At 41.4% G+C, this 20,851-nt stretch overlaps 1 pseudogene; it reads right to left on the bottom strand.

Moving 5' to 3' along the window:
- Window positions 1-676: 676 nt before the first annotated feature.
- On the bottom strand, window positions 677-4,347 carry LOC142433438 (small ribosomal subunit protein uS8-like; annotated as a pseudogene).
- Between the last annotated feature and the right edge of the window lie 16,504 nt (window positions 4,348-20,851).

The following is a 20,851-nucleotide window of genomic DNA, read 5'->3' on the forward strand; positions in this document are numbered from 1 at the left end:
TTTTCCAGTTTTACCGCATTTTTATCTGAGCAAATTGAATCTTATTTTTTAATTTGTTTATGTTTACTTTGTGGACTAATATATGCTCTATTCTAGTGTGTGTACTGTGTGCACTATAGCAGAATGTACACTGTATTGTCATTGAGTGGGTGGTGGGAGTTGAAGCTGCTTGATTGTTTTGTTGAACTCTTCTGTTTCTTTACTGAGTTTCTTTCCTGATGATCTGTATTTCCTCGAGAGCGGTGAGTTAAGGCCTCCTATTCTTATTCTAGAGATATTATTTCTGTTTTCAACTCTATGAGCATTCAAATGATGTTTCAAGGACATTTCATTTACTAAGGTTATATGTTCCTAGTATATTACTCATTTAATCATTATGTAGTGGCCATTCTGGTCTTTCATTACGTTATATGTCTTGAAGTCTATTTTATCAAAGTCTAATATTGCCCCACTGGACTTTTTATTGGCTGTCATTGGTTTGGCAGATTTTTGTTTTCCTTTGATATTTAGTCCATTTTTGTCTTCGAGTTACAATCTCTCTCTCTCTCTCTCTCTCTCTCTCTCTCTCTCTCTCTCTCTCTCTCGCTCTCGTCTCGCTCTCTCTCTCACAAACACACACACACACACACACACACACACACACACACACACACACACACACGGCATTTTGTTTCTTTCAATGCACTACATTAAAAAAGAAGCCCAGTATTTTTCCTCCAGTGTGTTTTTGCCTTGCTTCATCATGGCCCATGATGCCAATGGAGGTTGTCAGCACAATGAAACCTACCTGGTGGCACAGGACCATGTTATTCTGCCACTTTTTTAGATTTTTGAGCTGCACATCAAATCTAGGGCTAACACTCCACACTAGTTTTATCTACCCACGAGATTCACAACAATTTTCCCATCTCTGTGATCATCAATGATTTTAAATTAGCCAATGTGCCCCTGCTTCTTCATCACAGTTAGAAACTGGATGATGATTTTGGAGCATGGGCTGATAAGAACTTGGCACTTGCTTCTCTTTTCAGCATTATTTATGCTCTTGAGAGGATCAGCCAGGATGTGCACATCATTAAGGTGGCAGGGTGTCTCTTATGGGCAGCATATAGCTGAGCCCTGTTTCCTTTTTTTTACAAAAATCATTTTATTCTGGGCTCCTACAACTCTTATCATGATCCATATATCTATCCATTGTGTCAAGCACATTTGTGCATTTGTTGCCCTCATCATTCTCAAAACATTTGCTTTCTATTTGAGCCCTTGGTATCAGCTCCTCATTTTTCCCTGCCTCCCTGCTCCCCACTCCCTCATGAACCCTTGATAATTTATAAGTTATTATTATTTTGTCATATATTACACTGTCTGATATCTCCCTTCACTCACTTTTCTGTTGTTCATCCCCCAGGGAGGAGGTTATATGTAAACCCTTGTAATCGGTCACCCTTTCTACCCCACCGTCCCTCCACCCTACCAGTATTGCCACTCACAGCACTGGTCCTGAAGGGAATCATCTGTCCTGGATTCCCTGTGTTTCCAGTTCTATCTGTACCAGTGTACATCCTCTGGTCTAGCTAGATTTGTAAGGCAGAATTGGGATCTAGCATTTAAGAGCTAGAGGAAAGTTATATGTTTCATCATTGCTAACCTGCAACCTGGCAGGCTCGTCTCCTCCCCACAACCCTTCTGTAAGGGGATGTCCAGTTACCTACATATGGGCTTTGGGTCTTCACTGTGCACTTACCCTCATTTAAATGATATGAATTTTTGTTCTTTGATGTCTGATACCTGATCCCTTCAACACCTCGTGGTCACACAGGCTAGTGTGATTCTTCCATATGGGCTTTGTGGCTTCTGAGCTAGATGGCTGCTTGTTTATCTTCAAGACTTTAAGACCCAAAATGCTATGTCCTTTGATAGCCAGACACCATCAGCTTTCTTCACCACATTTACTTATGCACACATTTGTCTTAAGCAATCGTATCGAGAAGGTGAGCACACAATGATATCATATTTTGTTCTTTGATTCCTGATAAATGATCCCTTCGGCACCTCATGATCACACAGGTTGGTGTGCTTCTTCCATGTGGACTTTGTTGCTTCTGAACTAGATGGCTGTTTGTTTACCTTCAAGTCTTTAAGACCCAAGACACTATATCTTTTGATAGCCGGGCTCCATCAGCTTTCTTCACCACATTTGTTTATTCACCCGCTCTGTCTTCAGCTATTTTGCCAGGAAGGTGAGCATCATGGAATTCCAGTTTAATACAACAAAGTATTCTTGCATTAAGTGAGTAATTCAGTGGAGGCCCAATGTCCATCTGCTACCTTAATACTGAACCTATAAATATATGCAAGTAGATCTGTTTCCCCACCATCCTATATAAATATATTTATGTATGTACATTCCTGTATTTAGAACTCTATAAATGTCATTTCCCTCCTACTTCTTTCCTCTATTTCCATTTACTTTCCTCTTGTCCCACTATCATGCTCAACCTTCATTTGTATTTCAACAATTTCTCTCGGTTACATTGTCCTTGCTGAATCCATACCAAGCTTCTCACACCCTCCTTGCCATTAATTTTGGATCACTTGTTGCTCCCTTGCCCCTGCGTTGGTCAACACCACCTCCTTACCCCTGCCTCCCCCTCTCCCACGTCCCGCTGGAACCATTGCTCCCATTGCTTTCTCCTCCAGACTGTTCGTCCAACTCATCTTATCAAGATAAATCTGCAGAGATAATAATATGCACCATAAAACAAGGTATTGCAAGACAAAGCGACAAAAGAGAACACAATGCTGACAACAACAAAGAAAACCAATGACCCCAGAAAATAATAAATTAATTTTTTTAAAAACAGAAAAAAAATTAAAATTTTAAAAAGGAAGAAAAACCTGTAAAAAAAATCAAGGTCTGATTTTCGACCTCTTGGTGCATCCTCCAGTCAAGTCCGATGGGGTGCCATGCTCTAGCCCCAAAGTCTATCCTTTGTGCTACCCTCGGGAGCAACCTGCTCTGCTGCCTTCGGTGCTCTGCCACAAGCCTTTTGCGTTTTGCCTCAGTGTTGCGGGGTCAGACAGGGCCAATCCCAACACTGAGTCTCCAGTGTTGTCCCACGTAGGGCCATGGGTCAGCGAGAGACATTGTGTCTCACAGTGGGATCAGCCATGTGGTCCACTCTGCACATTGGGTGTTTGGAGCAGGCCTATGGTCCACCAGGCCTGGTGGGCCAAGATGTGTTCCACTCTTTCCTCCTTTCCATTCATTTTCTCCCATGTGTTCTGCTCCAACATGCCCCTCTCCCCTAGCTGCAGCTTCAGTGCCATCTCTGAAGTAAATACTTCTGGGGGGAGGGGCAGTTGTCCATGTAGTTGGTATGGGGGTCTAGTCCAATCTGTTCCTCTTTGTGTTTTGACTGGTGCCTTTAATCCATTGACATTTAGTGTCATTATTGATCTTTGTGGGTTTGCTGCTATTATTTTGCTGTGTTAGTGTTCGGTATCTTTCTCCATATGTGGTTTTATTTATTTAGAACATGGTTTTCATTGCATTGATTTCTGGGTGGTGGTGTGCTGTGTGATGCCTTTGTGTTTGCCTGCTGCTACTGTTGATGCTCTGTTTATAGTGATCTGACATATATATATATATTGCTGATCTTGCTTTAATTAATTCCTCTAGGTTTTCTTGTTTTGAAATACCTTTATCTTTCCTAAGTATTTGAGGGATAATTTTGCTGGATGTGGGATTAGTAATTGGAAAAGATTCCCCCCCCCCCAGAATTGTGTATACATCATTCCATTGCCTTATTAGCTTCTGCTGAATAGACAAAAATTAACCTTATTAGTTTTCCTTTGCAGGTGACTGTTCTTTTTTTTTCTTTATCTGCCTTGAGGACTCTCTCTTTTCTCTTGAAATTGAAGAATTTGATTGTGATATGTCAGGATATGTTTCTTTTGAGATCTAATCTATTTGAGGTTCTCGCTATTTTTATGAATAGTTATTTTTCCTTCTTTGTGATGTTTGGGAAATTTCTTTTACTATTTATCATAGTATTTTCTCTGTAGATTTTTTGTTTTTAATCCAGGTTACTGATAAGACATATGTGGTTTCTCTTGATATTATCCCACATGAGTCTTAGGCTGTCTTCTTATTCATTTGCTTTGTTGTTGCTTCTCTCGTCCATTGTAGTCAGAATGATTATTTTCAAACTCATTGATTTGATTTTCTTCTTCTTCCATTATATTCCTTGGACCTCTCACTATATTTTCTAATTCTGTTATCTCATTGTTTATCTTCTTGGATTCCTTTAGGTTTAAGGATTTTATTTTCTCAATTTCTTCCATTTTTCTGAAGATAGTTCTCCACATTTTTTGAAGTGACCAAAACTCTGTTTCTGGTGGGTTCATGACCTCTTTTTTAGGGTACTCTATTAGGTTTTGATGAATTTTATTTGTGTTTGTTTTCTTAATTTTATATTTTGGTTTTCTGTGCTTCGCTACTGTTTCCTCAGCATTGTGATACAGTTATTAATTGTGTGTGATCTGCTAGGTCTTGTAGAGGTAATTGGCTTTTTCTACTGATGTGGGAGAGGACTAATAGGGGCTTGAAAACATACAGTGGTGAAATGGAGAAAAGAGAGAAAGCTGGGTAAGTGGGGAAATTAGGCTGGAAGAAGAGATAGAATAAAAGAGAAGTAATGATAGTAATGATAATCCACTGTCTGGATAGGCTAACAAATTTACAAGAAAGTGGGAAATTTATTTTAAGAAGGGCAATCAGAATTAATAAGTTCCATGGAAATATGATTCATGAGGAAAAAGAAAGAGAGCAGAAAAAGATAATGAGTTGATGTGCAGGGAGAAGAGGGACAAATGATTTGGTGTGCCCAGGATATGGGTGCTGAATTTCTATTGCTATGGCAACATGATTGTGGACATGTCAGTGCACTCAGAGTGGGAAAAAACCCTTTGATGTTGCTCTGTAGGATAAATAAGATTGCTCATTTTTGCCTGTAGGGAATGAGTATTCTCAGGAGGATGGGATCACACTGGAAGAAGTGGGAAATCACTCCCAAAACATATTAAGAGTATTATAGTAGAATAAAAGTACAATAACTGTAGAAAATCCTACTCTTTGTATAAGGTTATTTTGAGTGCATATATGCTGCATGGGGGTGGAGAGGCGAGTAGGAGGAGGACTCCAAATATCAAAGCTGGAAGAAGGGGGAAATGGCTAAAAGTTAAACTTGGGTATTTATTATATCTGCACTAAACTGCCGATGCAATTTGTCTTCCAGAAGCCAGAAATGTAAGAGATCTGGCTTGTTTGGTTGTGCCAGGGAGGAGCAGGGATCACAGAGAAACAACTTGTGATACTGATCACTGGCAAAGAGAAGTCTGTCAGCAGGTATTGGTGTTATCCCACTTTAAGAAGCTTGGACCAACTTAGCTATAATTTGAATTTCTTGCTGCCACAAAGGCAGGATATCCCTTCTAGTGGAATCTTTCTGGTAGTTGCTGTGGAGATCTTCCCTTGTTTATTATTTGACAGCCATATTAATCTCCAACAAGTATTTTTCATCTCATATCTCTGGATTAATTTTCTCACCTCAAATCTTTCCTCCATGCTGACACCCAGGACAACCCTGGCCCTTCTCCAAGGCTATTCATGTTCTTCAACTATAGACAAGCAGGTACCCTGCAAATGGATTTTTGTCTCCCACTGCCATCCATTGTTCTTGTTGGGTGGCATGTGATCAGTTCTGGTCCATAGTGGCCCTATGAACAGCAGAACAAAATAAAACAATGTCCAGTTCTGCACCAGCTTCACAATTATTCCTCTGTTTGCGCCCATTGCTGGAACCCTGGTCAATCGCTCTTGTTGAGGGCCTTCCTCTTTTTTGCTGGCCCTCTACTTTACAAGCAAGATGTTCTCCAGGACTGGAATTTCTTGATAATATGTCAAAAGAGTGTAAGATGAAGCATTGCCATATTTGCCCCTAACGAGACCTCTGGCCATATCTTCTTCTAAGATAGATCAATTTGTCCTTTTAGAAGTCCATGGAACTTTCAATATTTTTTCTCAAGCAAAATAGTAAAATGCCTGTCTCTGCTATTCTCTGGGAGACATTGCAGAAGACAACCCACATGGATGTGACCAGACCTCTGAAGCCAGAGAAGCCACAGAGAGAACCCTGCCACCACTGAGATGCTTAAATGTCGCTGGACCAAAAGACTTTACCCCCACTGGCTTGTGATCATCCTGCATTTGGCTTCATTGCATGTGTCTTATGAGTCTGAAGAGGACTTTATAGATTGATATTGGATTGAATTTATGGGCTAATATCAGACTTATGGACATGATCTGGACTGGGCTGGGATGTTTTCTCAATGTTCATTGTATATAAAACTCACTCTTATATATATATGTGTGTGTGTGTGTGTGTGTGTGTGTGTGTGTTTATGAATTTGTTTCTCTAGTCTACCCAGACTAGCACACACCCCAAGACATGGACAAAGCCATAAAACATTAAATTTAGCAAGCAGTCAATTGGATAAAAATAAATATTTAATGAAACAATTATTATAAGGAAAAATAAAGGTAAACAAACATGATTTAAAAAAAAGTAAAATGCATGGATTCTTCTTCATTCTTATTTATTCAATGTCCAATGCATTTGAAGCCATTGAAATTATTCTGACTTGGATCACTCACACCTTAGTCCTCAAAGTAACATCCTTTCAAATCTTTTTAAAAGACATGTGCAGCAGATTCACCTAATGCAACTTATCCTTTCATCTCTTGATTGCTGCTTCATGAACAATAATTGTGGATCCAAGCAAGACAAAGTCGTTGACAATTTCAACCTTTTCTCCATGATGTTACCTTTTGGTTCTGTGGTGAGGATTTTGGTCTTCTTTACAGCAAGCAAAGTTGTGTCATCTGCATATGAATAAGCCTTCGTTCAATCCAGATGACACTTTATTCTTCATATCCTCCAACTTCTTGGACTTTTGTCTCAGCATACATATTGAATAAGTACAGTGAGAGGACACAAACTTGACACACCTTATTTGAAAGCATTCAGCATTTCCTTGTTCTGTTCGCACAACTTCTTGATCCATGTACAAAAACCACATGAACACAATGAAATGATCTGGAATTCCCATTCTCCTCAAGTTTTTCTTTGCTTTATTATGATCCACGCAGCTGAATGTCTTTGCATAATCAATAAAACACAAGTAAACATCTTCCTGTCATTCTCTTCTTTCAGCCAATGCCTATATAGCACCAGCAGTGATATCCCTTGTTCCATGTTCTCTTTTGAATCAAACCTGCATTTCTGGCAGTTTTCCTGTTAGTGTACTACTATACCATTATGGCTCATCCTCAGATTTTTTTCTTGTATATGATATCAAAAATAATATTCTTTAATTCAATCATTTTGTTGGGTCACTGTTCTTTTGAATAGGCAGAAATACGGATCTCCCAATGAGTTGGCTTTACCAATTTCCTGACATTGGTGAGTAACTGCTTCCGGTATTTCATCAGCTTTTTGAAATATGCCAATTGGTATTTCATCAATTCCTGGATCCCTGTTTTAGACTAATGCTTTCAGTGTAGCTTGAACTTCTTTCAGCACCATTGGTTCTTGCTCATATCTACTTTCTGAAATGGTGGAATTAGTTGTTTTTAGTACAGGGACGCTGTGTATTTTTCCCATCGTCTTTTGGTACTTCCTGCATCATTCAATATTTTATTCAGAGAATATTTCAGATTGCAACTTGAGGCTTGCATTTTTTTCTTGAATTATTTCATTTTAAGATATGCTGTGTTCTTTTTTTGTTTTCTAACTCTAGGTCATTTTACGTTTTATTATAACCTTTTACTTTCTCTTCTTGATCTGCTCTTTGAAATTTTCTATTCAGTCCTTTGAATTCCTTACTTCTTCCATTTTCCTTATCAACGCTGATTAAAAGCAAGTTTCAGATACTCTTTTGACATCCACTTTGATCTTTTCATCCTTTCTTGACTTTTCAATAACCTTTGCTTTCCTTTTTTTAATTGCGCTTCACTTTATTGTGCTTTAAATTGCAGATCTTAGGTTTGTTACAAATTGAAGGTTTGAGGCAACCCTGAGATAAGCAAGTCCATAGGTGGCATTTTTCTAAGAGCATGTGCTTACTTCATGTCTCTGTCACATTTTGGTCATTCTCACAGTGATTCAGACTTCACAATGACAGTTCACCCTTAATGGACTACAGTATAGTGTAAGCATAACTTTTATATGCATTAGGAAGCCAAAAAGTTCATGTGACTTGCTTTATTGAGCTGTTTACCATATATACTCGTGTATAAGCCGAGTTTTTCAGCACATTTTTATGCATATTTGGGGGATTTTAAAAAATCATTTTATTGGGGGTTCTTACAACTCTTATCACAATCTATACATCAATTGAATCTGGCATGTTTGTACATATGTGGCCCTCAATCTTTTCTAGACATTTACTTTTTATTGAACCCTTGGTGTCAGCTCTTTCCACCCCCTCATAGCCCCCTGGTGGATTTTATATTGTTATTATTTTCATCTCTCACACCAACCTCTGTTTCCCTTCCCTGATGTTTTCTGTTGTTCTTTTCCCTGTAGAGGAGAGTATGGTTATGTGTCGATCATTGTGATCGGTTCACCCTTTCTCCCTTTTTCTCCCCCTCTTCCCCTTACCCTTCTGGCATCACTGTTCCCACTCCTATTCCTGGATTCTGTGTGTCGTGAGCTCCCATCCCTTTATTTACCTGTGTACATGTTCCAGTCTAGTCTGAATTGAGAAGCTGCACTGGGGTCACGGTAGTGGGGAGTGAGGAAGCCTCAAGGAACCAGAGGAACATAGTGTGTTTCATCGATGCTTTACTGCACCATGGTGACTCATCCCTTTCCTGTGGCCCCTCAGTGGGGAGATTTTTCCACTGTCTACAGATGGGCATTGGATCTCTGTTCCAGCCCCCTTCATTCTCAGAAATATGTTTTGGTTTTTTTAATGTGTGTGCTGATGCCTTTAAAAATTTTTTTTTTATTTTAACAATTTATTGGGGCTGATACAATTCTTTTCACAGTTCATACATATACATACATCAATTGTATAAAGCACATCTGTACAGTCTTTGCCCTAATCATTTTTTTTCTCTTTTCTTCTTTTACATTTTATTAGGGACTCATACAACTCTTACCACAATCCATACATATACATACATCAATTGTATAAAGCACATCCATACATTCCCTGCCCCAATCATTCTCAAGGCATTTGCTCTCCACTTAAGCCCCTTGCATCAGGTCCTCTTTTTTTCCCCCTCCCTCCCCATTCCCCCCTCCCTCATATGCCCTTGGTAATTTATACATCGTTATTTTGTCATATCTTGCCCTATCCGGAGGCTCCCTTCCCCCCTTCTCTGCTGTCCCTCTCCCAGGGAAGAGGTCACATGTGGATCCTTGTAATCAGTTCCCCCTTTCCAACCCACTCACCCTCCACTCTCCCAGCATCGTCCCTCACATCCTTGGTCCTGAAGGTATCATCCACCCTGGATTCCCTGTACCTCCAACCCTCATATGTACCAGTGTACAGCCTCTGTCCTATCCAGCCCTGCAAGGTAGAATTCGGATCATGGTAGTTGGGGGGAGGAAGCATCCAGGATCTGGGGGAAAGCTGTGTTCTTCATCGATACTACCTCACACCCTAATTAACCCATCTCCTCTCCTAAACCCCTCTATGAGGGGATCTCCATTGGCCGACACTTGGGCCTTGGGTCTCCACTCTGCACTTCCCCCTTCATTTGATATGATATATATATACATATATACATATACACATATATACACATACATACACACACTTATATCTTTTTTTTTTTGCATGATGCCTTATACCTGGTCCCTTGGGCACCTCGTGATCGCACTGGCCGGTGTGCTTCTTCCATGTGGGCTTATTTGCTTCTGAGCTAGATGGCCGCTTGTTCACCTTCAAGCCTTTAAGACCCCAGACACTATCTCTTTTGATAGCCGGGCACCATCAGCTTTCTTCACCACATTTGCTTATGCACCCATTTGTCTTCAGCGATCCTATCATGGAGGTGTACAGTCAATGATATGATTTTTTGTTCTTTGATGCCTGGTAACTGATCCCTTTGGGACCACTCCATCACACAGGCTGGTGTGTTCTTCCATGTGGACTTTGTTGCTTCTGAGCTAGATGGCCGCTTGATTATCTTCAAGCCTTTAAGACCCCAGTCACTATCTCTTTTGATGCTGATGCCTTTTAACCAGTCCCTATGACTCCTCATGATCGCACTATTGGTGTGCTTCTACCATGTGGACTTGTGTCACTGCTGAATGGCGGCTTGTGTAACTTCAAGCCTTTAAGACCCCAGATGCTATATCTTTTAATAGCCAGGCACCATCTGCCTTCTTCACCACATTTGCTTATGCACCCATTTCATCTTCAGTGATTATGTTGGGAGGGTGAACATCTCAGACTGCTGATTGGTTAGAGCACAGTGTTCTTGTATTGAGGGAGGGTATGAGCAGAGGCCCAAAGTCCAACCCCTACCTCGGTGTATTGCCATATACATATATGTACATGGGCCAATACCTCTATTTTTGTGGATTAATGTATTTACACATGTATACCGCATTGTTTATACCTCTGTCCATTGTGTTGCTTCCTTGGTCCTTCCTCTGTTTCCTTTTACCATCCTCCTGCCCCACTGTCACTTTCCCCTTATTTCCACCTCTTGGTACCTCCTCTTAGCTAGTTTGCTCTTGCTCCAACACTACCCACCACCCGCTCTTACCCCCTGCCTCGGATCCCTATCTCCTCCTTATTATTGACTCCAACACCCCAGTTGTTCTCCTGTCCATAGCGCAGCCTGCTCACCACCCTCTTCCCCCACTGCCTTCACCTCCCAGGTCTCCCCAAGACCATTGGTCCTGCTGCTCTCTCCTCTATCCTATATAGGTAGGTGCACTGAATATGACATAACCCAAACTGATTTTTTAAAATGAAGATAGTAAATAAATAAGATTTAAAAAAATTGTTAACAAAAAAGAAAGAAAAAGAACAGTAATATACAAAAATCTTGGGTCTGTTCGTTAGCCTTCAAGACTGTCCAGGAGTTGTCCCTCCCGGCCTGGAGCACCCCCTTTGGGGCTCCTCAGGGGCATTGTGGCTCTGCCTTGCTCCAGCTGCTTATCTGGTATGTTCTCTTATTGGTTCGCTCTGTTTTTGGGGGTGCTAACCACACTGCCTCCCCATTATGTGACCTGAGAAATTTCCTCTGCCGCAGTCTCCTCCAGTAAGGGGACAGTGTGACATCTGCTATTGTCAGTTTCCCAGTCCCCCCTGTGTCCCATTAGCTCCCCACAGAGCCATCATCCTCTGACCCTGGCGTGCCAGCGTGGGGTCCACTCTGGTTCTCTCTTTCTCTTCCTCCCTGCCAGCCTGCCTCCATGTGGGTGTGGCATGCTGGCCCTCTCCCCTACCAGTAGGTTCAGTTATGCTCTCCGCCACATCCACTACCAGGGAGGGGGTCAGTTTGACTCTGGTTGGGGCCAGCCTTGTAGCTCCCCCTATTCATGCATTCTTCCATGTGGTCACACTGTCCTCATGGTTTGGTGCATCATGGTAGGTTCTGCATGCCAACTCCTGATTCTATGGAGACAAGACCAGTACTCTCCCCCTGGTTGTAATAGTGCCCTGCTTCCTCTGTCATCATTTCACTTTCAACGCCCCCCTTTCCCCCCCCCCTTCCATCCTTTCCCCATTTTTGTGCTAGAACAACATGTACCTCCTTGGGCTTTGTCCAACCTCCTCCCGAGTCCCTTCATCTCAACCCAAATGTTGTGATATAGGTGGCTTCTTTTCTATACCTACAGTGCTGATTACACTTACCTCAGGGAACTCATGCTATACCTCTCATTTTGTGATTGGCTGACTTCGCTTAGCATAACTTCCTCCAACACTTCCCATAAAAACATGTGTTTCATGTGCTCTTCAGTGCTTTTTAGTGGTGCATAGTACTCCATGGTGTGTATGTGCCAGAATTTACTGATCCACTCGTCTACCCATGGAAATTTAGATGGTTTACAACTCTTTGTGATTGTGAATCGCACTGCAATAAACATTGGAGGGCATATGACTGGTTGTCGTTTATTTCTTACCTCTGCTGAATATATGTCCACTAGAGGGATAGCTGGGTCATAAAGTAGTTCAATTTCCATCCTTTACGTATCACCAGATCGGTTTCCATAGCGGCTGTACATATATCTACAAGACCACCATCAATGTAGGAGAGATCCTATCTCGCCACGTCACCTCCAATATTTGTTACTCACTGATTTTCTGATTTTGGCTGGCCTCAAATGTTTTCGATGGTAATCTCATCATTGTTTTGATTTGCATTTCTCTGATGGCTAATGATCTGGATTATTTCCTCATATGTTTATTGGCCATATGGGCCTCCTTCCTAGTGAAACTTCTTTTTAGTTCTTTTTCCCACTTCTTCAAAGGGTTAACTGTTTTCCTCTTTTTGCAGGCAAGGAGGGTATTGTAGATATTCATAATAAGCCCCTTGTCTGTAGTGTCATTGCTAAAACTTCTCTCCCAGTCTGTGGGTTCCCTTGTTATCCACTTGGAAAATCTTTTGACACACACAGGTGTTTTATCCTTAGTTAATTCCATTAGTCAATTACAGGTTCCCCTGTGTGTGTACCCTGCCCTATTGCAGTTAGCCTTTGTATTCCCTTGGCCAAGCTTCTTAGGTTTGTCCTGATTCCTTCGCTAATGGTCTTGATGGTTTGGGGTTTTACTTCTAGGTCTGTGATCCACCTTGAGTTTGTTCTTGTGAATAGGGTGAGACATACATCTTGTTTCACTTTTCTACATGTGGATTTCCATCGTTTCTAGCACCACTTGTGAAATAGGGCATCGCCCTCTCACTTGATGTTTTGGGGCCATTGTTGAAGATCAGTTGTCTATATGCTGATGGTTTTATTTCTGGGTTTTCTATTCTTTTCCGTTGATCCGTGTATCTGTCATTATGCCAGTATGTTTTGACCACTGGGGCTGTGTTGTAGGTATTAAAGTCAGGTAACCAAGCCCTCCAACATTGTCCTTCTTCTTGAGGAGTTCTCTGCTAAATTCTGGGCCTCTTCCTTCTCCATATGAAATTGGTGGTCAGTTTTTCCAATTCTTTGAAGAAGGTTGTTGGTATTTGAATCAGGATAGCATTAAGCTTATAAAATGCCCTGGTTAGGATAGACATCTTTACTATATTGAGTCTTCCGATCCATGAGCATGGAATATTCCTCCATTTGTGGAGGTTGCTTTTAGTTTCCTGTAGTAAGATCTTGTAGTTTTCCTTGTATAAGTCTTTTGATTTTGGGGGGGGGAGTGGGGGTGTAGATATATCCCTAGATTTTTCAGTTTGTTCTTGGCTATTGTGAATGGTACTGCCTTCTTGATCTCCTCTTCCATAGTCGTGTCTGATGTACATAGCAAACCAATTGACTTCTATTTGTTAATCTTGTATCCTGCCACTTTTTCACATTCCTCTATCACTGTCAGTACTCTGGTTGTGGAGCTTTTGGGATTTCCAGTGTACAGGATCATGTCATCTACCAATAATGATAATTTGATCTCCTCCTCTCTCTGTTGGATACCTTTGATGTCCTTCCATTGTCTTATGTTATACTTTAATACCTCCAGTATGATATTGAATAGAAGTGGGGACAAGGGAAATCCTTGTCTGGTCTTTTTTTTTCAATGGTATTGATTTAGTCTTTTCTCCATTGACTATGATGTTATCTGTCGGTTTTTTGTAGCTAGCTTGTATTAACTTGAGGAATTCCCCTTCCATTCCTATCCTCCTGTGTTAGTCTGGTTACTTTAGAGGGAAAAAATCCACAAAACTTCGTGTATAAGAGAGAGTTTTATATCAAGGAAACATCCCAAACCAGTGTTGTCCAAGTCCACAAGTCCAACATTAACCCATTAATCCATATATCCAACACCAGGCCACAAAGTCTTCCTCCATCTCACAAAACAGACACAATGATGCCGACTACAGGAGGAAAGCTGTGTCAGTGAATGTGTAAGCATCTCAGCGCTGGCAAGAGTCTCAACACGGGTGCACCAGTACCCAGGGCTGCATTGGGGTAGGTACATGTGGCTTCTCCTTGGGCATGTCTTGTAGGAAGTCAGTCTTGCAAGCTGAAGCAGGGACCTGCTAAGGTAGCTGCACCCTGGTCCGACCATCAGAAAGCAAGAAACCTGAGAACTAGATAGGCGAGGCTCACTGAGTCATTTATCCCTCCGCCCTTCAATTAATATCACATGTGTTTATCAGCCAGGTTGGCACAATAAACTAACTAACTCAACCCCTGAGCATCTTAATTAGGAATGGGTGCTGGATGTTGCCAAATGCTTTTTCTGCATCTATAGATATTATCATGTGGTTATTATACTTTTACTTATCAATGTGCTGCATAATATTGATGGATTTCTGGATGATAAAACATCCCTGCATCCCTGTATGAATCCTACTTGATCCTGATGGGTGATGTGTTTTATATACTTTTGTATTCTATTGGCCAATATCTTGTTGAAGGATTTTGCATCTATGTTCATTAGAGATATTGGTCTATAGTTCTCTATTCCTGTGGGATCCTTGCCCTGTTTGGGTATCAAAGTTATACTGGCTTCATAAAATTAGTTTGGAAGTTTGCCATCCTTGTCTACACTCTAAAATACTTTGTGGAGGATCAGTGTCAGCTCTTCCCTGAATACTGGGAAGAATTCTCTGGTGAAGCCATTTGTTCCAAGAGCTTTTTTTTGTTGTTGGTAGCTTCTTGATAACCACATCTATTTCTTCTTTTGCTACGGGTTGGTTTAGGTTCTTAACCTTTATCTGCAATAGTCTAGGGAGGGATTGTTTTTCCAAGTATTCATCCATGCCTTCCACCTTGTTGAACTCATTATAGTACAAACTTTCATAGTATTTTGTGATTATTCTTTTATAGTACTTTGTGATTCCCACTGTTTCATTCCTCATCCTGGCTATTGTTTGCTCTTTCCTTTGGTTAGACTTCCCAGAGGTTGCTTCTGTTGATCCTTTCAAAGAACTAGCTCTTTGCTGCATTAATCTTCTGCATCATTGTTTTATCTTCTCAGTGATTCAACTCTGCCCTGATTTTTATTATTTCTTTTATTTTGCTGTTGGAGGGATTGTTTTGTTGACTCTGCTCTAGTTACTGGAGGCTTTGTGAGAGTGTATCTGTTGTAAGTCTCTCTTTCTTTTTCATATATGCCCTTATTGCTATCAAGCTACCTCTGATGACTGCTTTCACTGTGTCCCATAGGTTTTGATATGATGTAGTCTCATTTCCATTAGCTTCTAGAAACTTTCTGATCTCCACTCTAATCTGGATCAGTACCCACTCATGTCACAAAAGATCATTATTCATCCTCCAATTGTTTACCCTTGTTTTTCTGGTTGTACTTTTATTGTTCTCCAGCTTTATGGGATGGTGATACAAGAAGGATATCTGCATAATTTCTATGTGTTTGAATTTACTCAGGCTTGAGTTGTGTCTATTTTCGAAAATGTGCAATGCGCACTTGAGAAGAATTTGTAATTTTTTTTTGCATTTGGAGGAAAAGCTCTAAATATGTCTATCAGATTTAGTTGCCTAATTGTAGTGTTGAGTCTATAGTCTCTTTGTTGAGTTTTCTTCCCAATCATCTATATTTCTTTGAAAGCAGTGTATTAACATCACATACTACAATTGTTGAATATGGGATATCTTTTTTTTATGTTCTGAATAGTTTGACGAATTTTGCGGGTCTCACATTTGGCACATATATATTTATTATGCTCACTGGTTCCTGGTAAAGTGATCCTTTGGGCATTATAACGTGCCCCTCCTTATCTCTTTATGGTTTGAAACTTGAGATCAGTTTTGTCTGAGATTAGGATTGCGACTCCTGCTTTATTTGAGTTGTCATTTGCCTGATCTATCTTCGGTCAGCCTTTCATTCTTAGTTTATTATTGTCTATGAGCTTAAGATGTGTTTCCTGCAGGCAACAGATTGATGGGTTATATTTTCCAAGCCAGTCTGCAAGCCTTTTTATTTTAGTGTAGGAATTGAGGCCACTGATATTTAGAGTTGTTATCATGATCTGTCGATTCATTACTGACAACTGATCCCTTTTGATTTGGGTGTTCTACCACCCTTCTTATCACTGTGCTGTGTCTTTGTGGAGGGTTTCTTTATTGCCTTATTTTCCTTTTGTGGCCATGTTATCTTGGCAACTGGTGTTGGCTCGATGGCTTCTGGTTCAAGTTGGGCTATATGATACTCTCATTTTTGTGCTTGGTGGATGTTATCTTCTGACCATAGTGAGTCGGCAAGAATCTTCCTCAGGGTTGGGTGACTTGTGGGGTATTCTTTAAGTTATTCCTTTTCCTGGAAGACTCTTATCTCCCCTTCTAACTTAATAGATAATTTGGCAGGGGACTCTAGGGAAGGTGTTTTCTTTCAGCTTTTGCAACATGTTAGTTCACTTTCTCCTCCTCTTCATGGTTCCTGTTAATAGGTCTGTGCATTTTCTTACCTGAGAGCCATTGAATGTGACGGTCTTCCTTTCTCTTGTTGTTCTTAGGATTTTCTTTTTTTGCTTGAAGTTGGATAGCTTATCTATTATACGCCTTGGTGATTTCTTCGTGGGGTGTATTCTACTTGGTGTCCTCTTTGCTTCCTGTATGAGTGACTGATTCTCACTCATTAGGGAGGGGATGTTTTCTTCCAGAAATTCCCTTGTTATTTTAGCTGTTGACGTCTCCGTGTCTTGTTCTGGTAGGCCAATTATTCAGGTATTATACTTATTCATAACATAAGTCATTGATCTCAGGTTTTCTTGTATCTCTCTATTATCTTGTTTGATTGTCTTTCTCATTCGCTGAAGTCTGTCTGATTGTCTTTAAGATAACCGATCTGGTTCTAAGCCTCCTGTAGTCTGTTCGTGAGATCTGTGATCTTGTGTGCTGCGTCTGCTACTTCATCCATTAGCTCCTGTATTTCCCTTTGGTGCATGGACTTCATTCCCTCTATCGTGGACTTCATCCTCTCTATCATGGAATTCATCTCCTCTATCATTGCATCCTTAATCTGGGTAGTTTCCCTCATCTTTTATCCCAAGCAGCCTTCTGAAAATTTCTTTTTGTGGCAGATCCATGTCAGACTCTTCCATGAGTGCCGTTAGCTCTGCTGATGTGGTTTGTCTTTATTGTTTTCTTGTTGGGAGTGGTGCAGTATGCTGTTATTTATGTGACAATTTTGAAGAACTGGGTGCCATATTTCTGGGAGACCAAGAGGTCCTGCATTCTTTCAACGTGTGACTGGCAACAGTGTTTTCAAGGAGTGTCTGTGGCCTACTATGGAGGTGGGTCAGGCTGCTGTGTTGGCAGATGCCGCAGTGACTTTGTGGTCAACAGCATGAGAGGTGGTGATTCACAGGTGAGGACTGATGTGGGGAAGTCAATTAGACTGGTGGATAGCTCCAGTATAGTGGTAGGGCTGTACGGGGCCAATGGATGTGTGGCAGTGCCATTGGGGTCTAAGGTGGTGTGACCTGTGTGAGCTGGGGGAGCTCCCAGAACCGGGTCACTGGTTCCCTGCATTCTGAATCTAGGCTAGATTTTAGGGAAGAATGCCCTCTGGGTCTTGGATGTATTCTCCACTCTTCCACTCGCTGCATGGGCTGGGAGCAGACAGGGCAGCAAAGATACCCAAGCTGCGATAGACCCAGGCCATGCCTATCTGAGGCTTCAGGAGCTGGGCGCTTGTTTGGCGGGCCTGCAAGGACACAGTCCATGACTCCCCATGGCTCCAGGCAATGTGGCACCTGTGGTGGGCCTGAAAAGACCGAGTCCACAACTCCTCGAGGCAACTCGCGGAGGGCCTGCAATACCCCATCGTGTGACTCTGACTCCCCGCCCTCTGATTGAGGTGGCGCTTGGTGGGCCTGCAAGACCCGGGCCTGCTACTTAAACTTCCCGCAGCTCAGGCAGAGGCAGGGTGCAGAGCAGTTCGCTGGGTTGGGAGATGCAGGGGCTGCCAGAAGCTGCTGTGCTGGGGAAATGGTGGGTGGGAAGTGTGGGCACAGCTCCCTGTGGATTGTAAGATGCCAGGGCTGCAATAAGCTGAGGTACCCTTGAAGTGGCAGGGGTTATGCCCGTTAAGAGGATAGATACGACTGTGTGGGGGTTGGAGGTGACCCAGGCACTGGTACTGGGTGCACCTAGCCACAGACTATCCAACCTACTGTGGGTTAGGCCCTGGACCCTGGGAGGCTGCTGGGAGGGACCAGAGCTTGCAGGTGGAGTTGCTGCTCACCCTATGGAGGGAGGGGAGTTGTGGGAGACAGGCACAGCTCCCCCAAGTGGGAGCCGTGAGTGAACAGCTTCTATGTAGTCGTCAGGCCTGGCCTTGGGGGGCTCTACACTATAGCCATCCTGTTCCTGGGGCGGCTACCAGGCCAGGGGATGGATGGAGCAGGGCTCTGGCTGGTGGTCAGGCTTACAAGCGTCGTACAGCCAATAGGAAATCCCTAGTATATGGACCCAGATCTCCAGAACTTGAAACAAAGCATATGTGGGGCAGAGCAACAGGGAGGGCCACTTGTAGGGACCTTTCCACTCAACAGAACACTCCCACTTGATCTCTTGGATACCAGACTCACTGGAGCTCCTCATTTGGGCTGCTTATCTTGGAACCATCTTGAACTCTCAACCTTTGCTTTCTTCATGAATGATTTTCTTGATGTCCTCTCACAGTTCATCAGGTCTACTCTCAGCAGTGTTCAATGCATCACTTCTGTTCATGATATTTTTCTTGAAATTCAAGTGGGATATACTCAATGTCATATTTGGCTCTCATAAACATATTTTAATTTTCTTAAGCATTAACCTGAATTTACATATGAAAAATTGATTATCTGTTCCATACTCGGCCTTTGACCTTGTTTTAGCTTCTGATATTGCGCTTTTCCCACAGATGTAGTCACTTTGAGCTCTATGTATTCCATCTGGGAAGTTCAACACCTTCTGTTTTGTTGGAAAACAAATTGCTATGAATAAATTGTTGGTCTTACAAAATTCTATCATGAGATTTCCAGCTTCATTTCTATCTCCAAGTCCATATTTTCCAACTATGCTTCTTTCCTCTTTGTTCCTAACTTTTGCATTCCTATTGCCAATAATTATCACTGTATATTGTTTGCATGTTTGATCAATTTCCTGCTGAATTTGTGGGTAGAATTCTTCAAATTATTTATTCATCACTAGCTTTCCTGGTTGGTGCATAAATGGAATAATATTTGTATTGACTGGATTTCCGTGAAGGATAGATATAATCCTATCAAAGACAGCCTTGTAATTCTAGATTGATTTTATAATGTCCCTTTTGACAATGGATGCATTCTGTTCCTCTTGATTGTGTTATTCCCCAAATAGTTGATCATATGACTTTCTGATTCAAAATGGCCAATACCAGCCCATATTAGCTCACGAATCCCTACTGTATTCACTATTATGCTTTCTATGACATTTTGATAACTTTCAATTTGACTAGATTCATACTTTGTGCATTCCAAGTTCCAATAATTAGCAGATTTTCACAGCTGTTTTTCCTGACCTTGAGTTGTGCCCCATCAGCAAATGAAGGCCCTAAAATTTCCATTCATACTCCATCACATCACCATAGCTGATTCCACTCTGAGAAAGTAGCTCCTCCTCAGTCACATTTTGAATGTCCTCTGTCCCAATGGGGCCCATCTTCTAGCACTACCTCAGACTATGATCTGCTTCCATTCATTAGACCTTCAGATCTGACAATGTTTCTCAGTTATCTGTAAGGTTTTCAGTGGCAATTTCTTCCTAAGTGGGGAGTCGAGTCTATCGTGGTTGTCTGTTCTTACTCTTGAAGCACTGATGAAATTTAATCATGTTGGATGCATCTGGTGTTATTTAATATCTGTGACATAGCTTCCAGCATCAAACCAACACAAGAGTCACCACGAAATCACCATCTGACCGACAAGTGGTGGCTTTCATCCTAGCCTTTTAAAAACCAGGTGCTCACAATTTGAGCTCTTACACCATTCTTTGATTCAGAATTGGATTTTATTCTTTACAATCCTTGAATCACACAGGCTGCTGTGCTGCTTCCATGTGGACTTAGTTGATGTCTCAATTCAATGATTGCTCGTTTGAAGACAAGCCTTAAGACCCCAGGCACTATTATTTCTGATAGTCAGGCACCATCTAATTTCTTTAGCACACTTTGCTGTAGCAAAGTGTCATCAATGATCTCTTTGTGAGGGCAAGTATTGAACAGAACCACATCATAAGAAGTAATTGTTCTTATATTGGGGCTAGATTCAAGTGCAAATCCCAAATCCATTCATATATAGTCTGATTCACTTTAGAGATCTCATTATCATTTTACAAAAGAGAACATTATCAATTATCCCCCTTGAGTTATGCATAAGTTAATCCTATTGATAATGTAATTAATTTAGCCAATGGTATGCAATTTAAAACACTGTGGAGTAAAGGAAATTATTCTCTTATAGGAGTGCTAAAAAACACATACATGAATTGTTGGCTTCTACAGATTAAATTCCTAAGTGACTGGACCCTATTTACACAAACAATGGGGGCTTGTGATAGGGCAAAACTTCCAATAACATACATTCACAAATGCCTAACCCATGTCTACCAGATTAATACATGAA

The sequence above is a fragment of the Tenrec ecaudatus genome, chromosome X (genome assembly GCF_050624435.1).
Source record: "Tenrec ecaudatus isolate mTenEca1 chromosome X, mTenEca1.hap1, whole genome shotgun sequence".
In the NCBI taxonomy this organism is placed as follows: domain Eukaryota; kingdom Metazoa; phylum Chordata; class Mammalia; order Afrosoricida; family Tenrecidae; genus Tenrec; species Tenrec ecaudatus.